At 46.1% G+C, this 27,637-nt stretch overlaps 1 protein-coding gene across 4 annotated transcripts in view; it reads right to left on the bottom strand.

Annotated features, from left to right (window-relative positions):
- Positions 1-27,637, bottom strand: part of ERC2 (ELKS/RAB6-interacting/CAST family member 2) — a 1,210,774-nt gene that overhangs the window by 1,160,765 nt on the left and 22,372 nt on the right. The window lies entirely within an intron of this gene.

Genomic DNA, 27,637 nt, shown 5'->3' with positions numbered 1-27,637 from the left:
CACAGTCTGTGGCTGAACCATACATTAATTACAGAATGGAAAAACAAAAATGCTGCAAGAAAATCCTCTAATGCCTTGTACAGACGAGCAAACATGTACGATGAAACCGGTCCGCCGGACCGTTTTCACCGTACATGTCTGCCCGGGGATTTCTGTATGGTGGCTGTACTCACCATCATACAGAAATCTGCGCGTAAACAATACGCGGGGCGTGGCCGCGACGATGACGCGGTGACGTGGGCGGGCCTGCCAGTTCAATGCTTCCACGCATGCGTCAAAGTCATTCGACGCATGCGAGGGATGGCGGGCGCTCGGACATGTACGGTAGGTCTGTACAGACGACCGAACATGTCCGAGTGGACAGGATTCCAGCGGGCTGTTTTAAAACTAGTTCAGAAATATTTGCCTGCTGGGAAAAGGCCCGGCGGGCAAATGTACGCTGGAATCCTGTCCGCTCGGGCCTACACACGACCGAACATGTCTGCTGAAACTGGTCCGCGGACCTGTTTCAGCAGACATGTTCGGTCGTGTGTATGGGGCCTAAGGCTCTGTTCACACCTAGGCGTATATACGCCTGAAGCGCGACGCCGCAGCAGCCCTAAGACGCTGAAGGGATGATTTTACATTGCCCTCTATGGGGATGTTCACATCTTCACTCCGAACGCCGTACGCCTGCCGCCTGAAAACAAGTCCCGGACCTTTTTTTCAGGCGGCTTTCGGTGTTCGGCATAGGAGATGTGGACCTGGGGGTAAGCTGCATTCACAATCGCGGCGTTTTGTCGCCGCAAATCGCAGTACAAAACGCTGCAATTTGTCGCCGCAATTCGCGGGACAAAACGCCGCGATTAGGTACGCCAAGGTGTGAATGCAGCCTAATACAGGGGCATGGCTAAATTATTATTATTTTTTTATTGTATTTTTATTGAAAATTATCCAGGAAAATCCCAAAAACAGATTAAAAACTCCTGTGTTGCGGTGCTTTGGAAGCGCTTTTCAGGTGCTTCGGAAGCACCTGAAAATGGGCAGGGCGTTTTGGGAGCACAAAATACGGTGCTCCTAAACTGTCCCAAAGATGCTGCTTGCAGGACTTTTTGGAACGTCCCGCAAGCACACTGCCCCAGTGTGAAAAGACACACTTGAATAAATAGGAGGCGGTTTTCAGGCACGTAGCAGAAGCCATTTCCAGCGCTAAAGCACCTGAAAACCGCCCAGTATGAAAAGGGTCTAATGCATTCTATGCATTAGGAGTGCAGCAACCCCCCTAATACTTACCTTAGGTCCATCTGATCCAGCAATGTTGCACGAAAGACTCGGCTGTCTGAGACTCTCCTCCTCATTGGCTGAGACAGCAGCGCAGCGCCATTGGCTCCCGCTGCTGTCAATCAAAGTTAGTGAACCAATGATGAGAGAAAGGGGGTGGGTCTTTGTCCGAATGGACACAGGGAGCTGCAGCTGAGCTCAGGTGTTCCCATAGCAAGCTGCTTGCTGTGGGGGCCCTCAACAGGAGGGAGGGGCCAGAAGCACAGAAGAGGGACCAGAGAAGAGGAGGATTGGGGTTACTCTGTGCAAAACCATTGCACAGAGCAGGTAAGTATAACATGTTTGTTATTTTTAACAAAAAAAAAAAACGAGACTTTAGTATCAATTTAGGAAATAAATATACTGGGGTAGATTCAAGAAGCAATTGCGTCTGCGTAACCATAGTTACGCAGCGCAATTGCTTACTTGCGCCGGCGTTTCGAATGCTCCTGATTCAGGAACCTCATTACGCCGACTGCAGCCTAAGATATTAATGGCATAAGGCTTCTTATGCCATCGTATCGTAGGCTGCATTCTTACGATGGCCTCTAGGGGGCGTTCCCGTAGTGGTCAGCGTATAGTATGCAAATTGCATACTAACGCCAATTCACAACGTTATGCGAGCCCTGCGTACGCAGTTTACACCGTTTACATCCGTCGGGTTTCGCGTAAGGCTGCTCCTGCTAATAGCAGGGGCAGCCAATGCTACGTATACCCGTCGTTCCCGCGTCGCGAAGTTTACATTTTACGTCGTTTGCGTAAGTGAATCGTGAATGGCGCTGGACGCCATTTACGTTCACTTTGAAGCAAATGACGTCCTTGCGACGTCATTTGCCGCAATGCACGTCGGGAAAGTTTCCCGACGGAGCATGCGCCCTACGCTCGGCGCGGGAACGCGCCTAATTTAAATGATTCCCGCCCCCTACGGGATCATTTACATTAGGCGCCCTTACGCCGGGCATTTTTGAGGAGCGCCCACGCAAATTACATGGCTACTGCTTCGTGAATGAAGCGTAGCGCAGTTAATTTGCGGGGGCGCAGGGCAAAAACGGGACGCTGCGCCTCCGTAAGGAGTGCGCAGCGGTACCTGAATCTGCCCCACTATTTTGTTTTGTTTCTGTGACACCCCAGGCTGAAGCCCAATGTATGGGCATTGCCATGGTGGGAGCTAACAGCACAGCATTAGGCACTGCCACTCTATTCATAAGTCAGCACATCATTAGGCACTGCCCCCTCTTTATTTTCCCCCTTTCGTGGAGCAACACAGCACTAGGCATTGCCCCCTCCTTATTCTCCCTATCCATAAGCCAACACATCACTAAGCACTGCCCCCTCCTAATTTTTCCCATTTATGAGCTAACACAGCACTAGGCAATGCCTGCTCTTTATTCTCTCTGCTGGGAAATGCAATCACGTACTGAGAATGTGGGCTGTGGATAGAGATCTTAGTGAGAAACTAGCTGGTTGCTTGTGTTATTTTAAATGGCAGCACTAATCTCCAGCACACGTCTGATGCCAGGCGAGCTCAAGCTCCACCTCCTCTGTATTTTGTCAATCATTTGATTTTTGTCTTCCTGTATGCAGTGTGATCGGACAGCGCTAGGGAAGGGCGGTGCTGTTAACCAAGTTAGCATTCAAAGCAACTATCAATGCAAAAAAAAGAGCTACGGTACATAGACTTTTTCCCCTGTGTGGCAGTAGAATTTATTTTTTTCTTCTGGTGAGATTTCTTCTTTAAAGTGGTTGTAAAGCCTCAAGGCTTTTCACCTAAATGTATTCTATGCATTAAGGTGGAAAACCTTCTGTGCTGCAGCTCCCCAGACCCCCCTTTTTCTTACCTTAACCTGATCCAATCCAGCGATGTACACAAGCGCAGTGACTTCAGCCGCTGTCTCTCTCCTCATCAGACAGATTGGTAGCAGCGGAAGCCATTGGCTCCCGCTGCTGTCAATCAAATCCAGTGACACGGGAGCAGGTGATGGGGCCGAGTCCTGCTGTCTGTGTCAATGCCAATCCCTGGGGGCACCCGATGAAGAGGAGGGGCCAGGAGTGCCGGCAGGGCACCCCAGAAGAAGAGGATTGGGGCTGCTCTGTTCAAAACAATTGCATAGGCAAGTATAGGCATGTTTGTTATTTATTTTATTTTTTAAATGAGGGTTTACAACCCCTTTAAAACCTAGGCCCCATCTCCTCAACAGCCTCCACTGTCGGAAATTCCAACAGAAAAAGTCAGATGGGGCCTACACACGGTCAAAATTTCCAACCAAAAGCTCATATTGAACTTTTCTTGTCGGAATCTTTGATCGGGTGTACACGGCATTAGGCTTATTTCCATTCGTACTTGGATGTTGGACGTATCCTTACAGGCCAAACACTGGATTTTGCAAAAGCGTTTGACACCATAAACGTGGAATTGGGACCAATCCTATTTAATTTGTTCATAAATTACCTGGAGAATGGGGTAAACAGTTCAATCTCTGTATTTGCGGACGATACTAAGCTAAGCAGGGCAATTACTTCTCTGCAGGATGTGGAAACCTTGCTAGAAGATCTGAACAAATTAATGGGGTGGGCAACTACTTGGCAAATGAGATTTAATGTAGAAAAATTCAAAATAATGCATTTGGGTGGCAAAAATAGAATGCAATCTATACACTGGGGGGAGAACCTCTGGGGGAATCTAGGATGGAAAAGGACCTGGGGGTCCTAGTAGATGATAGGCTAAGCAATGGCATGCAATACCAAGCTGCTGCTAACAAAGCAAACAGAATTTTGGCATGCATTAAAAAAGGAATTAACTCCAGAGATAAAGCGATAATTCTTCAACTCTACAAGACTCTGGTCCGGCCGCACCTAGTATGCTGTCCGGTTCTGGGCACCAGTCCTCAGGAAGGATGTACTGGAAATGAAGCGGGTACAAAGAAGGGCAACAAAGCCAATAAAGGGTCTGGAGGATATTAGTTATGATGAAAGGTTGGGAGCACTGAACTTATTCTCTCTGGAGAAGAGAAATGCTTGAGAGGGGATATGATTTCAATTTACAAATACCGTACGGGTGACCCCACAATTGGGTTAAAACTTTTTCACAGAATGGAATTTAACAAAACACGTGGCCACTCCTTAAAAGTTTGAAGAAAAGCAGTTTACCCATAAACTACGTAGAGGGTTCTGTACTGTAAGAGCGGCCAGGATGTGGAATTCCCTTCCACAGGCGGTGGTCTCAGCAGGGAGCATCGATAGCTAATTTTTTTTAAACTAAGCACCTGAAAGACCACAACATATAGGGATATACAAGGTAATACTGACATATAATCACACACATAGGTTGGACTTGATGGACTTGTGTCTTTTTCCAGCCTCACCTACTATGGCCCGGATTCACATACATCGGCGCATATTTAGGCCGGCGTAGCGCATCTAATATACGCTATGCCGACGTAGCGCAGAGAGGCAAGCACCGAATTCTCAAAGCACTTGCCTCCCAAACTGCGCTGGGTTCCCTCGGCGTAAGCCGTTGTAGATGGAAGTGGGCGTGAGCCATGCTAATGAGGCGTGACCCCATGCAAATGATAGGCCGAGTGCCATACAAGTACTTAAAATGAACGGCGCATGCGCCGTCCCCTGGACGTATCCCTGTGCGCATGCTCAGAATCACATCAAAATTACTCCCTAAGATACGACAGATCTCTGCCTACGACGTGAACGTAACTTACGCCCAGCCCTATTCACGTACTACGTAAACGACGTAAAATACGACGGCTGTGTTCCCTGGTCCATACCTTAGCATGAGTTGCGCCTCATATATGGGGCTAAACTTTACGCCGGACGTACGACTTACGCAAACCGCGTATATTATGCGCCGAGCGCAAGTACGTTCGTGAATCGGCGTATGTCCCTCATTTGCATATGCGCATAGAAAATCCATGGGAGCGGCCAATGCGCCCAGCGTAAATATGCGCCTACGATACGCCGGCGTAGGAAAGTTACGTCGGTCGGATGAAGCCTATTTTCAGGCGTATATCTCAGTTTATGGGCACGGCGCATAGATACGACGGCGCATATTTACACTTACGCGACATATCTCGAGATACGTCGGCGTAAGTGCTTTGTGAATCCGGGCCAATGTAACTAATGTAGCATCTCCACCCGGTTCCCACACTAAATGCGAGCTTAGAACGGCACTTTCAGCAGATTACCAGAAATTGGAAGCTCATTCTCCCAGTGACCCAAATCCCAGGGTACTTTGTTATACAAATATTAAGCCATTTTATTGCGTGAGAGCGAGGTCCGACCCCTCACACCTCCCAGGCCGCACTATTGGTCTGAGCAGTTGTCCATTTCAGTAAGGAGCCAACAGTAAGATGGGGGCCACACTCATGACTGCAGAAGCTAAATCAACATTTTTGTACCAAGGTGCCCTCGGATTCAAGGCACCAGGAGGAAAACCATTAATTACAGATGAAATCTGTTACTGCAGATCTTTTTAGGTCTCGTAGGTATGAAAATATAAAGCAAGCAACTTTCTCCCTTTTACATTATTTCATGCAGTTAGAATATGAATGTGGTTGTTATGGCAATACAGATCTTCTTTCACAGACTTTCCAATGTGCGGGCCTCTAAGTGCTATCATACTTAAAAGGTCAGACCTCAGTTAGCTGTGCCTAAAAACTGAAAGATTAGCATTCCATTATCTTTTAGGACCTGCCCAATCCTAATTTAGATTGTTAATTCCCCAAAAATGATCAGCTCCACATAAAGAAGGAAAATCATTTAGTGTTAATAGCTAATGCAATCCAGGATATTTGGTCATTGCGTTGATGTGGATCTTCACTGCACCTGAGCACACAAAACAAAAACACTAATACATTTGTTTTAGATTCAAAGCAAGCTCCCCCATCCATCCATGTCTCTATGCTTTATTTTGTTAAAGTGGATGTAATCCTGAAAATGTTTTTTTTTCTTTGCTGTCACAATGTACAGTATAAGATTTCCTATCATCTGTGCCCAGTCTTGCCACACAAAAACCTTAGTCCGTTCCGCCCCTTTCCTGTGAGTGACAGGTTATTTACATATCTCATGCACTAGCCTGGAGACAGGCATTATTTTTTAATTCCCACCCCCACTCCTTTTTTGAAGTCATGTGGTTACTTTTCTGGATTTTGACTGGATGTTAGTGATCATAGCAGAATTTAGTGTAAGGAATACATAGGGAAAAATGCATGTTGACAAGGGAAGTGTAGAGGAGGGCGGGGAGTCTACTGACATCACAACTCCACCCACAGAGCTCCAGACAACAGATCCCAGTCACAGAAGCTGCAGTTTCTCAGTTCTTATAACAGACAGAGGGGAAACATTTGACAGGTAAGGATACATGCAGGAGGCATCTATATCCTTATAGATCAGCACTAATGGGTAGATTCACGTAGGGGCGCGCAAATTTAGGTCGGCGTAGCCTAGCGTGTTTACACTACGCCGCCTTAAGTAAGAGAGGCAAGTACATGATTCACAAAGTACTTGCCTCCTTACTTAGGGCGGCGTAGTGTAAATGCGGCGGGCGTAAGGGCGCCTAATTCAAATGGGTTGGGGGGGGCGTGTTTAATGGCAATGAGGCTTGACCTCAAGTTTTTGACGTTTTTTTGTCACTGCGCATGCGCCCGGCGCCTACATTTCCCAGTGTGCATTGCGGTTACGTACGCCGCACGGGCCTATTGATTTCGACGTGGACGTAAACGACGTAAATCCCAATTCGCGGACGACTTACGCAAACGACGTTAACATTTCGAATCTCGCGGCGGGAACGGCGGCCATACTTTAACATTGTTATTCCACCTAATAGGTGGAATAACTTTAGGCCTCCTAAGGCCTTACGGAAACGGCGTAAATCGACTGCGGCGGCCGGGCTTACGTTTGTGAATCGGCGTACAAACTAATTTACATAATCTATGTAATAATCCGCAATGGAAGCGCCACCTAGCAGCCATCCGAAAAATTGCAATCTAAGATAGCAAGCCGTCGTATCTTAGATATGTTTAAGCGTATTTCTGTTTGAGCATACGCTTAAACATACGTCGGCGCAGATTCTGAGTTAGGCCGGCTTATCTACTGATAAGTCAGCCTAACTCTTACTGAATCTACCTATATGGCAGTAGTTTAGAAAGGATGAGAGTGGGTTTACATCCACTTTAAGGAATCACTTTGAAAAACACCCCCTAGCATTTCTGGCCGTGGCCATCTTGAGCTAAGGCAAATTATTCAGGTAGCATTTACTTCCTGGAATCCCTCTACCCTTAGCTCAAGCATGCATGCAGGAGAAACCCCCTCCTCCACTCCTGGAGACTCCTGGGATATACTGCATGTGCAACACTGGGCAATGTTACTGAATTGAAGAACCTAATTTGTCCGCAAGATGGTGTTGCCAATATTGCCCTCCTGAAGACTGCTGGGATGTATGACATCATTTGTCTAAGCAAAAAACCAGGAAGTAACTGAAGAAATGTAAAAAGTTTAAAACAAGTAAATATGACATACTTTCCTATGTATTTACCAATGCTAGCAACACAAGGATTACAAATAATGAATGCTGATTGGGAAAGTAAAGTTCTACTTTAAGGCTGCATTCACACCTCCGCGACAAGTAACGCCGCGTACGCGGCGTATTTTGCCGCGAATAGTGTAACTTTTTTTTTTTTTACAAATCCTTCCCATTGCTTTGTATGGCCGAACGCCAATGCCGCCTGAAAAAAAGGGTCCGGGACTTTTTTCAGGCGGCAGGCGTACGGCGTCTATGAGATGTGAACCATCTCATAGACAGCAATGGGAATTCTCCCCTCCAGCGGCACGAGCGTCCGGCGTCGGGCGTTTTGTCGCGGAGGTGTGAATGGGGCCTAAGAGAAAGAGAAAGTGTGGACACCTAGGGGTACATACATACCCATGTCATTCTGCCAGGAGAACCTTCAACATTTCCGAAGCTTATCCACTACTTCTGAACATTCCTACTAGCTGTAAGGATGCAAGTAATAGCAATGGCCCAATAAGAAGGTATGGGCTAAGCGTCAAACTTCAACACTATCTGTTAGGCCCCTTTCACATTGGAGCGGGAGCCGCGGTGGCGGTATAGCGCTGCTAAAAATAGCTGCGCTATACCGCCGGGATTGCCGCGGGAATCGGCCGCTAGCGGTGCGGTATTAACCCCCGCTAGCGGCCGATAAAGGGTTAATACCGCCCGCAATGCGCCTCTATATTTCAATGGGAAGGAGCGGTATACATGCCGCTCCTCTCACCGCTGCAAAAATGCCGCTGACAGGAGATTTTTTTCTCTCCCGCCAGCGCATCGCCTCAGTGTGAAAGCCCTCGGGCTTTCACATTGAGTATGCAGTGAAGGAGTTTTTCAGGCGGCATAGCAGCGCTATTTTTAGCGCTGTACCGCCTGAAAAACTCCTCAGTGTGAAAGGGGTCTAAGTGTAAAGGATGTGACAATCAGCACCATTGAGGATTCAGCCATGATAGGAGGGTTTGTGAGGCTACTGTTCATGCCTGCTGGAACCCCATAGGTGAACTACACTTTGAGGGCTCATTTACAGCAGCCAGCCACACTGAGGCCTCGTACACACGGCCGAGGAACTCGACGTGCCAAACACGTCGAGTTCCTCGGCAGGTTCAGCCATGAAGCCGCCAAGGAGCTCGGCGGGCCGAGAGCTCCCATAGAACAACGACAAAATAGAGAACATGTTCTCTATTTTCTCGACGAGTTCCTCGGCGGCTCCATCGGGCCGAAAGTGTACACACGACAGAGTTTCTCGGCAGAATCAGGCTCTGACCAAGTTTCTCGCCGAATTCTGCCGAGAAACTCTGTCGTGTGTACGAGGCCTGACTGTTGGGCCTCTGGTGGGAGCTGGAAGGAACAATACTGAAGCACTGGCCCCCTCGCATTGCACAGGTAACTTTTTTCTTTTTTTTGTTAGAACTTTATTGAAAATTCATGAGTGACATTTCATTCCATTCTATTTACTGCAGTGGTGCAATACCATGATTTCCATCACAATATGCTCTTCTGAAAAAACAACTGCTTGTAGTAATTTGTATCAGCACACACCACCGCAATGTCTGAACTGACTGCATAGCAAACTACCACCTTGTTTTTACATTGGGACTGTGCTAAGCAAGGCTGCCCAACAATGCAAATGCTGTGAACAGACCCTAAAACTGCAACAGTTTTTTTTTGCAGATTTTCTAATAAATAACTCAGTTTAGTGTATTTAAAGCTAAAACTTTAGCGCAGTGATGGCTTATCATTCATCAGGTGTTTACTGCGTCTGTGACCCTATTAGTACCCTAGGCTCACTAAAGCATAAGAAAAAGTAAAAATGTATCTGAGCACAACCCCGCCATACTTTCCTGAACCTGATCCTAATCCAGCGCTATGCCTGAAAGAAGCAGCTCTCTTCGCTCTCTCTCTCTCCTCACAACACAGAGAGGCAGCAGCAGGGGAGCCACTGGCTCCTGCTGCTGTCAATCACAGCCTGTGAGGAGGGAGTGAGGGGCAGGGCTGAGCTGCACTGTGCATGTCAATTGACACACAGCGTAGGGTTGGAAACGAGCCTGCACAAGTGGCCCCCATAGCATGCAGCTAGCTATGGGGGGCACTCAGCAGGGGGGAGGAGCCAGGAGCACCGGCAGGGGACCCCAGAAGAGGAGGATCACGTATTTTCTGTGCAAAACCATTGTAGGTATGACATTACATGTTTGTTATTTGAAAAAAAAAATTCATATAATTAGCAAATAAATAAATAGTAGTACCGTATATACTCGAGTATAAGCCAAGTTTTTCAGCAATTTTTTTTGTGCTGAAAATGCCCCCCTCGGCTTATACTCGAGTCACCTTTTTGTTCCTGATCTCCCGGACTTTGGGGACCCGGTACCGGCCGGCCGTAACTTGGCACACATGTAGCCCCACTCTTCCTCTACAAGTGTGCAAAGTTTATTGTCCAGGGGACCTACGGCCAGGGAGCACCAATTTTTCAAACCCGGGCACCCCTTCCATAGACTCACATGTTAAACGGTCATTTCTCCAGTGACTTTGGGGACCCGATACTGGACGATCGTAGGTTCCCTGGACCTGGAACTTGGCACACATGTGGCCCCATTTCTCCTCTACAAGTGTGCAAACTTTGTTTTCTGGGGAATATACAGCTGGGGCGCACCGATTTTTCAAAGCTGGGCTCCCTTTCCATAGACTCCCAAGTTAAACGTCAGTCTAGTCATGGACACAGTGAGGCATGGGCATAGTGAGGCATGGGCACAGTGAGGCATTGACACAGTGAGGCATGGGCACAGTGAGGCATGGACACAGTGAGGCATGGGCACAGTGAGGCATGGGCACAATGAGGCATGCACATGGACACAGTGAGGCATGCAGATGGACACCCTAGGCTTATACTCGAGTCAATAAGTTTTCCCAGTTTTTTGTGGCAAAATTAGGTGCCTCGGCTTATATTATAGTATATACGGTAATTAGAAAAACCCTTGCCGTTGTGTAATTTCTGGTATATAGTTTACAAGAGAAGCCTAATTCCAGTATGACTTGCATTGTCGCAAGAAAACTGGATCACAAGGGACTGAAAGTCAGACACGCTAACCGAACAACTGTTTATTAACCAAATCAATACTACTTGCATAGAAAAAAAAGCTAACAAGGCAGATCTGGTGAATAACTGATAACAGGACCTCCACTTTCCAGGCACATAACCTCAATTCATTTTCATAGCAGGAAGCAAAAACTGCCTACATAAAATACCTTTAAATAGTATAAAGTTGTGCAGTTAGAGTATTACTTTTCAGTTTAAAAAAGTATGCAATGAAAATTAAAAGAAAAAAAGAGCTACATGCTATTAACTACATGGAAATATACAGAGATAGAAGCTGAAATACAAACCAGGGGCCCATTTGTTATTGCTGTCAGCAGCTTTGGAATCAACCCAGTCACTACTGGCTGTTCTGACCTATATCTGCTAGAATGAGACGTTATAAAGCTAGACATACCATTTCTGTTGTTTAAAGGGACCCTGTCGGAAGTATTAAACCCTCCTTCCACTCCAGTTTTGCAACCTCGATCAGCTTCTATCCTCCATCCCTTTATGTGATTACAGGGCACTGCAGTGACGTAGGGGCAGAGAAAGGAACCATAGCACATTGCAGGTGGAGGCGGGCATCAGACACAAATGGCGAAGTCACGCGGGGTGGGTGTGGGCCCCAAACGTACACAGTCTTCACACTGGATGCCTGTCAAACCTGGAGGCGCAGGTCATCCCGACCAGCCATTGTGTCTCCATTCACTAACACAGCCTGCCTGCATGCAGCTCTGTAAGATTTTTAGCCCTTGCATTGCCAGAGCTGTTTTTGCACACCCGTTTAAAAAATAATTTCAGGCCTGGAGATTAAAAAGTGGATGCTCCGCTTATCAGCCTTCCCCCTCCTCCGGTGCCACATTTGGTACCTTTAGGGGAGAAGGGGGAGCGGGTACCTGTTTTTGACAGGTACCCGTCCTGACTTCCAAGAGATCTCGCCACAGTAAGATCACTCCGAAGTTCGGTCCCCCTGCTCCTTCCCCCGGCGCCGGGCCATTCAGAAAGCACAGCACGCTTCGCGCATGCACAGTAGGGAAACGGCTGTGAAGCCGAAAGGCTTCACTGCCTGGTTCCCTTACTACGAATGGCGGCGTCAGAACCAAAGAGCCGATGGAAACATCGGCTGGCGTGCCAACATTGCTGGATTCCAGGACAGGTAAGTGTCCTAATATTAAAAGTCAGCCGCTACAGTATCAGATTTTTTTGCTAGGGGGCATATCTCCTCTTTAACCACTTGGCATACTGCCTATTGTTAAAAGACGGCCACAAGGTGGCTCTCAATTGCCGGGAGGACGTCTATAGACGTCCTCGGCTCCTCCGGCCACTGGGGGGCGCGTGCCCGCCGCATCACTGAGATGCCGATGCGCGTGCCTGGCGGCCGCGATGTCCGCCAGGCACCCGCGATCGGCAGTTACACAGACAAGGACGTGGGAGACCAACTGGCCATACACAAAGCCAATTTCTCTCGATTCCTGATTAAGCAGGCAAAAATCGAGCCGTCGATGACCCTGCTGGTGCCCTCCCATCTGACATCTGGGTACCAGGTTTTAGAATACAATAGCCAGCACTGTGGATTCGTCAGTGTATGGCCAGCTCTAGGTACAAACAGAGAGGAGAGACCAGATATGTAAGAGCATGTGCATACATGGGAAGCAACATTTCACAATTTTCTATGCATATTTGTATCTAAAAATACAATGATTTATGCATGAATTGTTTTATTAACAAATGTGTGATTACTGTTTGGTTGGAACGTGCTGAAGATTAGTTAATCACACTGGCAGCAGCTGTCTCATGCATCGCTGAGAGCTCTCTTAATGCAAAAGGCTGGGCTTGTACGCATACTGCTGTTCCTGTGGCACAGCTATATTCTTCCTAAGCTGCATGTAATGCAGGGTAATGCAGCGGAACCGGTGCTTAGAATAGGTGAAAAAAATAAATCTCTCTACGTATGTGAACACACCCAACACATCCTGCACACGCTGAATGCACCAAATATATACTGTAAGAGGGCATTAAAATAAAATGGATAACGGACTAATTACAAATCAGCGTGTAATTTAAAATGACGAGGTGTTATAATGAAGAGGAGTTTAAATCCCTAAAATAAACCAAGTAAAGCTGAATTCATCATAGCTAAAAAAAAAAAAAAGCACAATTGATAGCAGTTGTGTAATCTTTTTAAAATATTAACATTATGCTGACATAAAGCTAACATAAGTTCCCAAAACAGTTTTTGAAATAAGCTGTTCGTCATTCTTTGCACATCAGCACTTAGACTGGGAAAGGGAGGAGCATCACTAGGAGCCAATCAGGCCCTGCTGCATGCACATGTGCTGACAGGAAACATGCTGACAGAAGGAGAGAGCAGAGTGAGAAAAGTTGATGACTTATAAGTGTGTTGCTGTTCCTTTCCAGTGGAGGGTGGAATGGTGACACCATAGCATTCCTTAAAGTTGTTGGAAAGTCAGAAGGTTTTTTATGTTAATGCATTCTATGCAAAAGGCTTCATTCACACTTGGCGGACTCCGTCGATACGGAGTCCGCCTGCTCCCGTCGGCTCAGCGGGAGATCAGTCCGCAGATCTCCGCTGAGCCGACGATGACAAGCTCCTCTCTGCTCACTGAGCGGGGAGGGGCTTGTCGGGCACCGCTGTGTCCCTATGGAGCGATCTGATGAAAACGGATAGCATGTCCGTTTTCATCAGATCTTACCCGATCTGATCCGCATGGACGGATGGGGACGTGGCCCCCATACGTCTGTTTTTAGCGGGTCGGATGTCAGCGGACATGTCTCCGCTGACATCCGACGCTCCATAGCGATGCATGGAGCGGCCGTTCAGGTCCGCCGACAGACGGACCCGAACGGCCAAGTGTGAATGAGGCCTTAAAGTGTTACTAAACCCACAACAGTAAATGTAGTAAAGCATGCTTGTTATACTAACTGTGGAACCTAAAGGGTTAATCCTCAGAATTGTGTAAAAAGGCTGTTTGATCCTGTATGCACAGAACCTCGCCTTCTTCCATTGTCTCCAAAACATGTCCGGATAAGACAGAGTTAGTGGAGTCCCTCTGCAAATGCTCAGTTTGGTGTGTATTGCTAAAGAGTTTCTTGGGAAGATGCATATGATCAGCAGAGGGCCAATCTGTCCAAACAGAGGGTCAGGGGACCTGCATCCCAATAGGACAGCCAGTGCAGTATCAAAACTCCTCCTACAATGTTTAACCAGACACTGATAGAAGTCACAAGACTGCTATATACACAGTGAACAGGCAGGCTCTTAATTGTAGAAAAGACAAGCAATGTCTCTTCTAGAAAAAAGAAAATAAACCTGCTTGCCTGTTCTCGGCATTCTCCGGCCTGTAAACTGCATGAATCTGCACAGATCTCCATGCACATCTATGACTGTACACCCATGCTGGACCGATGCATACATCAGAACACAGGGAGGCCCCAGGGAGGGTGAGGACGATTTGAGGAAAGGTAAGTACAACTCCCTTTAGTTTCGCTTTAAGGCCCTATTTACTTATGCGTACAGTTCTGTACACCATTGCAAGAGGCCATCTTCACCGGCACAGGAAGCACATACATTCAATGGAGGCATCTTCAAATCAATCACAGACTGACATGAGTATGGATCTGCATGGATTTCCAATCGCATCCCATTGTGTGCATTCACGTGGTACCGATGCAGGGATCAGAACACAGTTTGTCTACATTCTGATCTCTGCATCGGTCCCGTGTGGATCTACAGCCTTAGATCAGTATAGAGATCCGTGCAGATCCGTGCAAATGCCCACCTGTCAATGATTTGAACAAACTGCCTGCTGAACAAGAACACCTGTGCATCCCGTGTGGGTAAAGATGGCCCTTTGCACAGATGTACAAAACAGTATGCCCATGTGAATGAGGCCTTATGCTTGATATCATTCCCTGCAATAAAAGAACAGCTGGTAGACTGTAGATGTACCATACGCCCTTAAACATTATGCGCTTGTGCTCCAAACTTGCATTACACTATGCTGAGTGTCAGCACACGTTGCACAGAGCAGAACAGAATGGTTCCACCTGCATTATATTTATTTCTGCTTCTTGGTCATGCTAAAAAATGCCAAGAAGGAAGATTGGCCTGACTCAGTGAAAAAAAAGGAAATTTAAATTCCTCTCTGTGTGTATTGCTGTTTCTTTTGTGAGAGGGGGAGTTACTGAGAAATGTAGATTTATTCATGAAAAGAATAGGACATCAGAGTTCTTTTTCCCATCGCAGACTGTAGTGTAGATTAACATTATCCTGAACAATGCCTTAAGGTGAGGGTGTGTTAATCTACACCCTCCCTTTAACAGCAAGCACTTGAAACTGACAGATCCAACTCTCTTGACCAGGGATCCTCAAACTACGGCCCTCCAGCTGTTGCAGAACTACACATCCCATGAGTCATTGTAACACACTGACATTCACAGACATGACTAGGCATGATGGGAATTGTAGTTCCTGAGGGGGCCTTGACAATCAGAAGCTATCCAGCGTGTTTCCCAATCACAGGATCACTATGTGATTACACAATTAAGACACAATTATCGGATTCTGATTTGAGACTTCATTCACAAAATAAACCTTCAGCCTGCAGATGCCACTGAAGCCTGATGATGGCACTGTGCCTCTGGCTAATACTATAATTGTCAGATACAATTACATCATTAAAAAATGTTATGCTGATTATCAGGTGCACTTGGTCTAAACTATGGTGCCTATTAACCTCCTTATAGAAAGAAATGTTTGGACAGCCACACTCTGGAAAAACCTTCTCGGTTGCCTTTTATTGGTAAAAGTATTCAAACACCACACATCACAGCAAAGACAGGGGCATACAGCTGTATGCCCCTGTCTTTGCTGTGATGTGTGGTGTTTGAATACTTTTACCAATAAAAGGAAACCGAGAAGGTTTTTCCAGAGTGCGGCTGTCCAAACATTTCTTTCTACAATTGCTTTGTGCATTGCCGGCACATGGGTTTCTCTGAGAGGATACGGATTCATCCACATACCTAATTGGAGCAGTGACTATCATCTCTCTATTAACCTCCTTAGTGGTAATCCCGAGTCTGGCTCGGGGTGAATTTTTTATACCAAAAGCGGTATCCCCGAGCCAGACTCAGGATTGCATTGCAGGATACAGGGGAAGTTACTTACCTTGTCCCTGGATCCTGCGATATGTCCCCGCTGTGTGTGTGAGCTCCTCCGCTGTGTCTCCTCGCTCGATTCACAGTGCCGCCGAGCTCCGTTCCCTGCGACGTTACGACGCACGGGGACGGAGTTCGGCGCCAAATTCAAAAAGTGAAAAACACAATACACATACAGTATACTGTAATCTTACAGATTACAGTACTGTATGAAATAAATACACACCCCCTTTGTCCCTAGTAGTCTGCCCAGTGTTCTGCATGCAGTTTTATATAATAAAAACTGTTCTTTCTGCCTGGAAACTGGAGATTGTCCATAGCAACCAAAAAGTGTCCGTTTACGTCAAAAGTGCTTTTAGACCAGCTAGAAAACAGCGATAATAAATTAGAATCACTTGCAGAATTGAGCGATAGCGATTTGTGGGGAAATTCGTCATCAAACAATAAAAATAATGACAGCGAAAATTCAGCAACTGAGCAAATTTCAGTGTTTTTGATTTGATTACATTATTGAATAATTTTTATTATAATTACATTATTATTTGTTATAATTATTTATAGTTATTTATTATATTATAATTTATGATTTCGTGTTTCAAACTTTATCATACCCGGGATGTCTACTAGACTCCTGTTTGGACAGATTTAAGTGAGTTATTCCTAAGAATTACAGGCCTACAATATAAAACGCCAAATTTCCATGCAAAATAATTGTACCGCTTTTGGTACAAAATTCCAGACATAATCATACCGCCAGGGAGGTTAAACTGTAAAGTCATATTAAGGCACCCTGTACAACTGCTCTACCAGTAAAGTGGAGGTAAGGCTATGCAAATAGAGGTTGGTAAACCCCTTTCTATCTGTGACTTCAACTGGGTTTTAACATGTAACCCAGGGCTCTGCATTCACTATATCTGGTCTCCCACAGTACACAGAACATGGAAATGCAATTATTTTGCCTAAAATACCTTCTCTCATCACTAGTATATAACAGTCAGTGTCTGGCTGAGTACTGTTTAAAGCTTGTATGAGGAGTTTTCTTTCTTCTCTGACTATCCTATGAGGCTGCATGACCCCTGACCCTCTATCTGGACAGTGCAGATTGGCCCTGTGCTGACAACATGCACCCCCCCCCCCCCACAAAAAAAAAACAACTCTCTTGCATCACACATTAAATTGAGCCTGTGCAGAGTGCCTCCAAGGCTCTGTTCTATCAGCAGATGGATGGAGGACAGTAAAAGAAGGGGAGAATCAGAGAACACGGGATCAAACAGCCTTTTTACACAATACAAAGGATTAACCCCTTGGGTTCCACAGTGAGTATAAGAAGCATACCCTGCATATACAGACTGACTTTACTGTTGTGGGTTTAGTAAAACTTTAAAGCAGAGGTCTGGCGGTAAAAAAAAAATGTAAATGTCAGCAGCTACAAACACTGTAGCTGCTGACTTTTAATAAGCACACTTACCTGTCCAGGTTGCCCGCGATGTCGGCCACCCGAGGCCGACCCGTCGCTCGGACCGGGTCCCGGTGCCACCATCCTCACTAAGGGAAACAGGCAGTGAAGCCTTATGGCTTCACTGCCTGTTTCCTACTGCGCATTCGCGAGTTGTGCGGCGCATGTGAATGGGTGGCTGTCTCCTGGGACACACACAAGGTCCCAGAAGTCACCACTCCCCATTTCCCAGGAGGCAGCGTGAGGAGGAGAAGAGAGAAGACCACCGCGGAAGAGGAAGTGGCAGATTAGGACAGTAATACTGCTCACTGATTGGTTGCTAGAGGTTACAGCACATCATCTCCTCACTGCAGAGGGGCATGATATACATATGAATGCCGCCTTTATTTACATATCAATGCAGCCAGACTCAGCTATTTACATATGAATGCTGCCGCTATTTACGTATGAATGTTCCCTCTATTTACATATGAATGACGGTTATTTACATGTAAACACAGGGTCTGCAGGTGAGTCACCTGTACACAATAGAGCAGAGCTGGGCAGCATTAGTAGTAGTACTTCACGCTGAGATATTGGGACACAGCACATGACTAAAAGGGACAAGGGAATTTAAACTGAGATAGTTGGCAAGTATGAGGCAGCTGCTTTGGGCCCCACAACATTGTCAGGGCCCAGGGTAGCTGCCCCCTTTGCCCTGCCTTAAAGATGGCCCTGGTCGTATAGTCCTCTGGCATCTCCATAAGGAGTACTTGTCACTGCTATCCAGTGGGGGTTGTAGGCCCTCTTGTGATATTAATAAAATATTGTTCATTTGTAAAAATAAATGAATCATCAAATAAATAAATAAAATAGCATTCAAAATATTATTATAGTTAACACAATTTTTTTTTTTTTTTAAAAGACCCTGACATACAAATACCTGCACATACATGCAGTCAGCACACACATATGTACATACCTACACATGCTTAGTATCCCCAGGCATACTATAAGTAGCAGAATAATATTAGGCCCATCTTTTGGGTTTAAAGTGGTATTAAACCCCAAAACAAAAATGTAATATCTTGCAGTTAACCAATCATTAGATGTTGTCACTACATTAGTTTTATTTTTTTTAGGTTTTTCCCCTGTTTTCACCTGCCGATCTGGCCAGTAACACACCTCCTGTATATATAACAATGCCTCTACTCTGGATGAAGGAGCAACGGAGACACCTTTGGGCAGCAGCATTGTCAGTCTGGGTGGAGGGGATTGTTAGATGTACTAGAATATTTTAATTCACTAACAAACTGAAACTTCAGCTAACACTTTACAGCAGTTTTTTTTTGTTTTGTTTTTTTGAATAAAGCTTTAAATTAATAAACAAAAGCTGATCATCATTGTAAGCATGCCTGAGAGTGGTAAATGGTTTGTCTCAACACTAACTGATACATTTGCAGCACAACTTGCTCTGTTGGAAAACAACAGACTTAAAAGCCAGATCACCAGGTAAGTACGAAAAAGAAAGGCTAAAAACCTAACATATAGCCATCACATCTAAGAATTGTTAAGCTGGATGATAATAAATACTGTGGGGCAGATCCACATACATCTGCGTGGGCGCAGCGTATGTGAGGTACGCTACGCCGCTGTAACTTACTTTGCTATTCTTTGAATCCTGAAAGAATTTGCGCCGTAAGTTACGGCGGCGTAGTGTATCTCTCGCGGCGTAAGGGAGCGGAATTCAAATGCGGCGAGTAGGGGGTGTGTTTCATTTAAATGAAGCGCGTCCCCGTGCCGAACGAACTGCGCATGCCCCGTCCGTCAAAACTCCCAGGGTGCATTGCTCCAAATGACGTCGCAAGGACGTCATTGTTTTCGACGTGAACGTAAATGGCGTCCAGCCCCATTCACGGACGACTTACGCAAACAACGTAATATTTTCAAAATTATACGCGGGAACGACGGCCATACTTAACATTGAGTATGCCACCAGATAGCAGCTCTAACTAAATGTGACGGCCGCTCGTACGTTCGTGGATCGTCGGAAATAGCTAATTTGCATGCTCAACGCGGATTACGACGGGAACGCCACCTAGCGGATGCCGAAAAATTGCATCTAAGATCCAAAGGCGTACGAAGACGTACGGCTGTCGGATCTAACCCAGATGCCATTGTATCTTGTTTTGAGGATTCAAAACAAAGATACGATGCGGGAATTTTGAAATTACGCCGGCGTACTTTCTTTGTGGATCTGCCCCTGTATATACTCGAGGATAAGCCGTCCCGAATATAAGCCGAGGCACCTAATTTTACCACAAAAAAACAGGGAAAACGTATTGATTCGAGTATAAGCCTAGGTTGGGAAATACAGCAGCTACTGAAGTGGAAAAGAGGGTCAACAATGCCCGTCTGCAGCCTCATTGTGCCCATCTGCGGCCTCACTGTGCCCATTTGCAGCCTCATGTATCTTTGATCTCCCGCTGTGTCATGCAACTGCAGTCGTCAGCCGTCCACTGTAACAAAGCCCCGCCTCCTCCTCGTCCGTGATAGACGGAACACTGATTCACTTTGTTATCAGTGTTCAGTGGTCCATCTATCACGGACGAGGACGAGGCGGGGCTTTGTTACAGTGGACGGCCGACGAACAGTAGACTGACCCAGCAGGAGACCCTCACTCGAGTATAAGCCGAGGGGGGGCTTTTTCATCATAAAAAAAATGTGCTGAAAAACTGGGCTTATACTCGAGTATATAAGGTATTTTCTTTTTAATTTAAAAATGATTTAATGCTAAAGTGATGAGCTTTTAATATTTTTTCACAATTTGAGGTATTGTAGTTTTGAGGCTAGATATATTTGGCGCCTATTATTGTGACACAGTCTTGTGTTTTATATTTAGTGGAAAAAATAATTATGTTTGTGTGCACCAAAAATTTACTTTTTACTGAAGATATATATTACATAAAAATGTGCACAATAGTATCCCATCCGGTGCGCAGTTCTTTCCTGGATCAAGACCCACAGCAGAGCCAATGACTTCTGTTGCCATCTTGAAAGAGGGCAGGGCGGTGACATACCGAGCTCCAGACATTGGAGCCAACAGAGGGTGTGGGGCAACCTGCCTGCATGACCCCAAAGACCCAGGCATCTAAAAAAAAAAAAAATAGGACAGGGACTACTGTAGGTCAAGGTCAAACAGTACGAACCAGTGGCCATGGCTGCGCCCTAGACAGCAGTGCACCCTAGACGGGTGCCTAGTTCGCCTAGTGGTAGAACCGACCCCGTCTCCATCCGTCTGGATTTCACACAGAAGGGACAATGAAAATTAGACAGTGTGGGTCAGATTCTCGTACATCGGTGTATCTATAGGCGGGCGTAACGTATCCGATTTACGTTACGCCTCCGCAACTTAGACGGGCAAGTGCAGTATTCTCAAAGCACTTGCTCCGTAAGTTGCGGCGGCGTAGCGTAAATCGGCCGGCGTAAGCCCGCCTAATTCAAATGTGGAACGGGGGGCGTGTTTTATGTAAAATATCCATGACCCGACGTGATTGACGTTTTTCACGAACGGCGTATGCGCCATCCGTGGACATATCCCAGTGTGCATTGCTCCAAATACGCCGGCAAGGACATATTGGTTTTGACGTGAACGTAAATTACGTCCAGCCCCATTCACAGACGACTTACTTTCCTTTTATGAACAAGATAATAATGACATTGCTGTTGGGATGGTATAATGATGCTATGGGGCTGAGTCGCTATCCAAGGGGATTGGTGAAGAGTTATGGATGATGGCACCACTGGTCAGGTAGAGGGCCCCTTAGCAGAATTTTGCTTAGGGCCCCAGGGAGGTCAGGATCGGCACTGGGTAACAGCCTGGTCCCCCTAAACTCTGAAGGACAGTATACTGGCCCTTTGTTTAGAAACCCCTGGTCAAGGAGCTCAGAGGAGCCTGCAGAAGCAGAGAATCGGGTGAGTACATCTGCTTCACCAAATCCCCTGCATAGAATTGAGTATGTAACCCTTGCATTGAATGCGGAGCCCCACTGCAGGGGAGAAATTTGGGGTTTCATGGGTTCAGCTTTAAAACTGGTACTCAGCTTAAAGAATATTTGACTCAGAGCGGCACAAAAATACTCCAGAAAAAGTAAATATGTATTCAGTGATTTATTCCTGTGCCAGTTCTATGTATTCCCGAAGCTCATCCAGCGTTAGTTAAGTAGTCATGTGCTTTTCAGCAAGGATAGAAGATAAGTGCGTCTGATTAGAACATTTTCCGCATTATAGAAACTGGAGAATGAATGAGGGAAGAGTTGGCAGTGGACCTTACAAACAAAAAAATGTTTATTTCACAAATTCTGCCACTGAAAGACTGAAATAAATCTCACAGACTGCATGAATGGCTCATTACAATGGATGGATGATTTAATGAACATGCTTTATATAAATGAAGAGAAGGAGAAGGTTTCCCATAGTAACCAGACTCCAGATGTCATTTGTTTGGGCGCATATTGGAAACGACAATCAATAAAGTAATCATATCTATACTTCTGGGGTCCGTTCACACCATGCCCCTTGCCCAGCGCAGTCCCAACACCTAGACATGGCAACTTGCCTTATGTTCTATTAGTTCAGCTCATACCACAGAGCTGCACTGGTGTGGGATGGAAATAAGGAGGACAGGCTTTACTTTTGTTACACCAACCAGCTGCAGTGAATTAAAGTGATTGTAAACCTCAGACATGAAATATGAACAAAGCATATCACTCTATAGTGTGCACTTATCTCAATCCAGAGCACTATGGGCCAGATTCAGGTACAAATACGTTACGCTGCGGCGGCGTAACGTATCCCATTTACGTTACACCGCCGCAGGTTTACAGCGTAAGTCCCTGATTCACAAAGCTCTTACCTGTAAACTTGCGGCGGTGTAACATAAATCCGCTCGGCGCAAGCCCGCCTAATTCAAATGGGCCGGGCACCATTTAAATTAGGCGCGTTCCCGCGCCGAACGTACTGCGCATGCTCCGTCCGTCAAATTACCCGACGTGCATTGCGCTAAATGACGTCGCAAGGACGTCATTGGTTTCGACGTTAACATAAATGGCGTCCAGCGCCATTCACGGACGACTTACGCAAACGGCGTGAATTTTAAAATTTCGACGTGGAAATGACGGCCATACTTAAAGCGGGGGTTCACCCTATATAAAAAAATAAAAATAATTTTTTTCCCTCTAGCATTAAATTCGGCATAGTAGCGCGAGCTACAGTATGCCTGTCTGTATTTTTTTATCCCCGTACTCACTGTGCTATTGTACATTGAAGATTCCGGGGAATGGGCGTTCCTATGGAGAGAGAAGGTGATTGACGGCCGGCTCTGGCACGTCACGCTTCTCCGGAAATAGCCGAAATAGGCTTGGCTATTCACGGCGCCTGCGCATAGCCTGTGCGCAGGCGCCGTGAAGAGCCGAGACCTACTCCGGCTGTCTTCGGGGAGTGTGACGTGCCAGAGCCGGCCGTCAATCACCCTCCCTCTCCATAGGCACGCCCATTCCCCGCGGCAGACGGAATCGTCTATGTACGATATAACCGTGAGTACGGGGATAAAAAAATTAAGACCGGCATAGTGTAGCTCGCGCTACTATGCCGGATTTTATGCTGAAATGTTGTTCTGCAGGTTGAACCACCGCTTTAACATTGGTTAGACCACCTAGAGGGCATGCTTAGTTTTACGCGACGCATCTCGACGGAAACAACGTAAATTTAGAGCGACGGGTAAAGCGTACGTTCGTGAATCGCCGTAACTAGTAATTCGCATATTCTACGCCGACCGCAATGGAATCGCCACATAGCGGCCGGCCTAGAATTGCATCCTAAGATCCGACAGTGTAAAACAATTAAACCTGTCGGATCTTAGGGCTATCTATGCGTAACTGATTCTATGAATCAGCCGCATAGTTACGACGGGCGGATCACAGAGATACGACGGCGTATCAGGAGATACGCCGTCGTATCTCTTTTGAGAATCTGGCCCTATGTGTCACTTCTCTCTTCTGCCTCATTTATCTGTTATCTGTATGAGTCACTTCTGACACGTTTTCTTGACACCAAAAGAAAAAAGGGGACAGGAGAGGAATCTCCAGCACACAGACTGTGATTGACAGCCTCATCTCTGTTCCTGTGTGCCATGTGAAAAGGGGGGGGGGGTGTCCTTTCCATCCAATCAGCTCTCCCTGAGCTCTGCAAAGTGTAACTTCAGCTCCCTGCCCCCTGCTTTCTGGAAGCTCAGACAAGCTGTATAAATTCTGGGCTCTGGATGTAGAGAAGAGAGGGCTGCATATAAGCAGGTAAAACATACAGGGGCAGATCCACATACATACGCTGCGCCCGGCGCATGATGTAAGATACGCTACGCCGCTGTAACTTACTTGGCTTTGGTTTGAATCCTCAACGAATTTGCGCCGTAAGTTACGGCGGCGTAGTGTATCTCTCGCGGCGTAAGGGCGCGGAATTAAAACTGGGCGGGTAGGGGGCGTGTTTAATTTAAATGAAGCGCGTCCCCGCGCCGAACGAACTGCGCATGCGCCGTCTGTAAAAAATCCCAGGGTGCACTGCTCCAAATGACGTCGCAAGGACGTCATTGTTTTCAACGTGAACGTAAATGGCGTCCAGCCCCATTCACGGACGACTTACACCAACGACGTAAAATTTACAAAATTAGATGCGGGAACGACGGCCATACTTAACATTGAGTACGCCACCATATAGCAGCTTTAACTATACGCCGGAAAAAGCCGAACGGAAACTACGTAAAAAAATGCGACGGCCGGTCGTACGTTGGTGGATCGTCGGAAATACCTAATTTGCATACTCAACGCGGATTACGACGGGAACGCCACCTAGCGGACGCAGAAAAAATTGCATCTAAGATCCGACGGCGGACGAAGACGTACGCCTGCCGGATCTAACACAGATGCCGTCGTATCTTGTTTTGTGGATACCAAAACAAAGATACGACGTGCGAAATTTTGAAATTACGCGGCGTATCAAGAGATACGCCGCGTAATTTCCTTGAGGATCTGCCCCACACTCTTCAGCCACTTTATTAGGTACACCTGTTTAATTGCTTGGTAAAACATATCGCTAATGAGCCAATCACATGACAGCAACTCAATACATTTAGGCATCTAAACGTTACATAGTAAACAAGTTGAAAAAAGACACAAGTCCATCCAGTTCAACCACAAAAAAAATAAACAAACAAAATAAAAAACACAATACAATCCCATACACCCAACTTCATACCCACAGTTGATCCACAGGAAGGCAAAAAACCCCAGCAGAGCATGAGATCCAATTTGCTACAACGTAGTGAAGACGACTTGCTGAAGTTCAAACCGAGCATCAAAATGGGGAAGAAAGGTGATTTAAGTGACTTTGAGCCCTGGTTCACACTGGGTACGATTTGGAACGATTTGAGATGCGATTTGACATGTCAAATCGCATCTCAAATCGGCAGCAATTGTCGGCAATGGCACTGTCCTAATCAGTGCGACGCCGCATCTACGATTTCAAAAAGTAGTTCCTGTACTACTTTTTGCGATTTCGGGCCGCGATTTACATTAAATTGCGGCCGAAATCGCGGCAAAATCGCGGCCGCGAAATCGCGGTAAAATCGCGCATTTTACTGCGATTTTGAATTCGCAGCAGTGTGAACCTAGGCTGAACGTGGCATGGTTGTTCACGCCAGACGGGCTGGTCTGAGCATTTCAAAAACTGCTGATCTACTGGGATTTTCACGCACAATATCTCTAAAGTTTACAGAAAATGGTCCGAAAAAAAGAAAATATCCAGTAAGCGGCAGTTATGTGAATAAAAATGCCTTGTTGATGTCAGAGGAGAATAGGCAGAGTGGATTGAGATGATAGAAAGACAACAGTAACTCAAATAACCACTCGTTTCAACCAAGCTATGCAGAGTATCATCTCTGAATGCACAACACATCAAACCTTGAAGCAGATGGGCTACAGCAGCAGAAAACCACACCGGGTGCCACTCCTGTCCACTAAGAACAGGAAAATGAGGCTACACAAGCGCACAGGCTCACCAAAATTGGACAATGGAAGATTGGAAAAACGGTGTCTGGTCTGATTGGTCTCAATTTTAGCTGCAACATTCAGGAGGTAGGGTCAGAATTTGGTGTAAACAACACGAAAGCATGGATCCATCCTGCCTTGTATCAACGTTTCAGGCTGGTGGTGTAATGGTGTGGGGGGTATTTTCTTGGCACACTTTGGGCCCCTTAGTACCAATTGAGCATCATTTAACCACTTAAGACCCAGACCTTTAGGCAGCTAAAGGACCTGGCCAGTTATTGCGATTCGGCACTGCGTCGCTTTAACTGACAATTGCGCGGTCGTGCGACGTGGCTCCCAAACAAAATTGGCGTCCTTTTTTCCCCACAAATAGAGCTTTCTTTTGGTGGTATTTGATCACCTCTGCGGTTTTTATTTTTTGCGCTATAAACAAAAATAGAGCGACAATTTTGAAAAAAATTCAATATTTTTTACATTTTGCTTTTAATAAATATCCCCCAAAAATATATAAAAACATTTTTTTTTTCTCAATTTAGGCCGATACGTATTCTTCTACGTATTTTTGGTAAAAAAAACACGCAATAAGCGTTTATCAATTGGTTTGCGCAAAATGTATTGCGTTTACAAAATAGGGGATAGTTTTATTGCATTTTTATAAAAAAAAATTTTTTTACTACTAATGGCAGCGATCAGCGATTTTTTTCGTGACTGCGACATTATGATGGACACTTCGGAAAATTTTCGACACATTTTTGGGACCATTGACATTTTCACAGCAAAAAATGCATTAAAAATGCATTGTTTACTGTGAAAATTACAATTGCAGTTTGGGAGTTAACCACAAGGGGGCGCTGAAGGGGTTAAGTGTGACCTCATTTGTGTTTCTAACTGTAGGGGGGTGTGGCTGTAGGTGTGACGTCATTGATTGTGTTTCCCTATAAAAGGGATGACACGATCAATGACGGCGCCACAGTGAAGAACGGGGTCCCGCGGTCACGGTGCTTCGGACCGGGTCCCACGGCTGGGCACTTAAAGAGGACGTACCTGTACGTGCTTGTGCCCAGCCGTGCCATTCTGCCGACGTATATGTGCAGGAGGCGGTCCTTAAGTGGTTAAAGGCCACGGCCTACCTGAGTATTGTTGCTGACCATGTCCATCCCTTTATGACTTCAGTGTCCCCATCTTCTGATGGCTCCTTCCAGCAGGATAATACAAAGTGGCCGGTGAGTGTACGTAGGAGGATTTGTTTTATCTTACTGCCCGGCACTTACCTTTCTGGGGTTAGTCATCCTCCTTCCACGGTCCCTCGATGTCTTCTGCCGCCCTCGATGACGCTTCAGCCAATCAGGTTACTGATAACCAGAATTGGTGAACGCCGAAAGCCGCCTGAAAAAAAGGTCTGGGACTTGTTTTGAGCTTCAGGCGTACGGCGTTTCGGCGTGGAGATGTGAACCATCTACGACAATGTTAAATCACCCCTCCAGCGTATTGCAGGCTGCAATAGCGTCGCGCAACAGGCGGTGTGAATGGAGCCTAACATACATTCATGCAATGCATGAATATAAAAGTAAAAAGTATAATCAGCGCAATAAAACACACATAAAACCGCAAGCTGCTGAACACTAGGATTCAATTGATAACAGTCCTTAAAGTATATATTAGTAGATAGTGCAGCGCTAAATGTCCAGTATTAGAAAGTCCATAAAAGAATCATCTCTAAAGTGACTGGTGATAAGTAAAATCATGCAGGTGCTGTAACGTGGAATAGAGCAGAAACACCTCCACCGATGGTAGCAATGGCCGCTCACCTCACAGGTATGACCCTCTGTTAGATTAGGTCATATAAAGCAATCCCATAAGGGTGTCTCCAATAGTAAGGAAAATCCAGCAATGATACAGGTAAATCCAGCAATGATACAGGGGTCTCCAGAAGGATGGTCAGCAGTATAACATCCAATCAAAATGTAAAAGAAAAAGGCACATAGTGTTTCTCCACGGAGACA

This window comes from Rana temporaria, chromosome 7, assembly GCF_905171775.1.
Source record: "Rana temporaria chromosome 7, aRanTem1.1, whole genome shotgun sequence".
NCBI lineage: Eukaryota > Metazoa > Chordata > Amphibia > Anura > Ranidae > Rana > Rana temporaria.
Note: the sequence above shows the minus strand (reverse complement) of the source record. Positions and strands in the feature narration are given on the sequence as shown.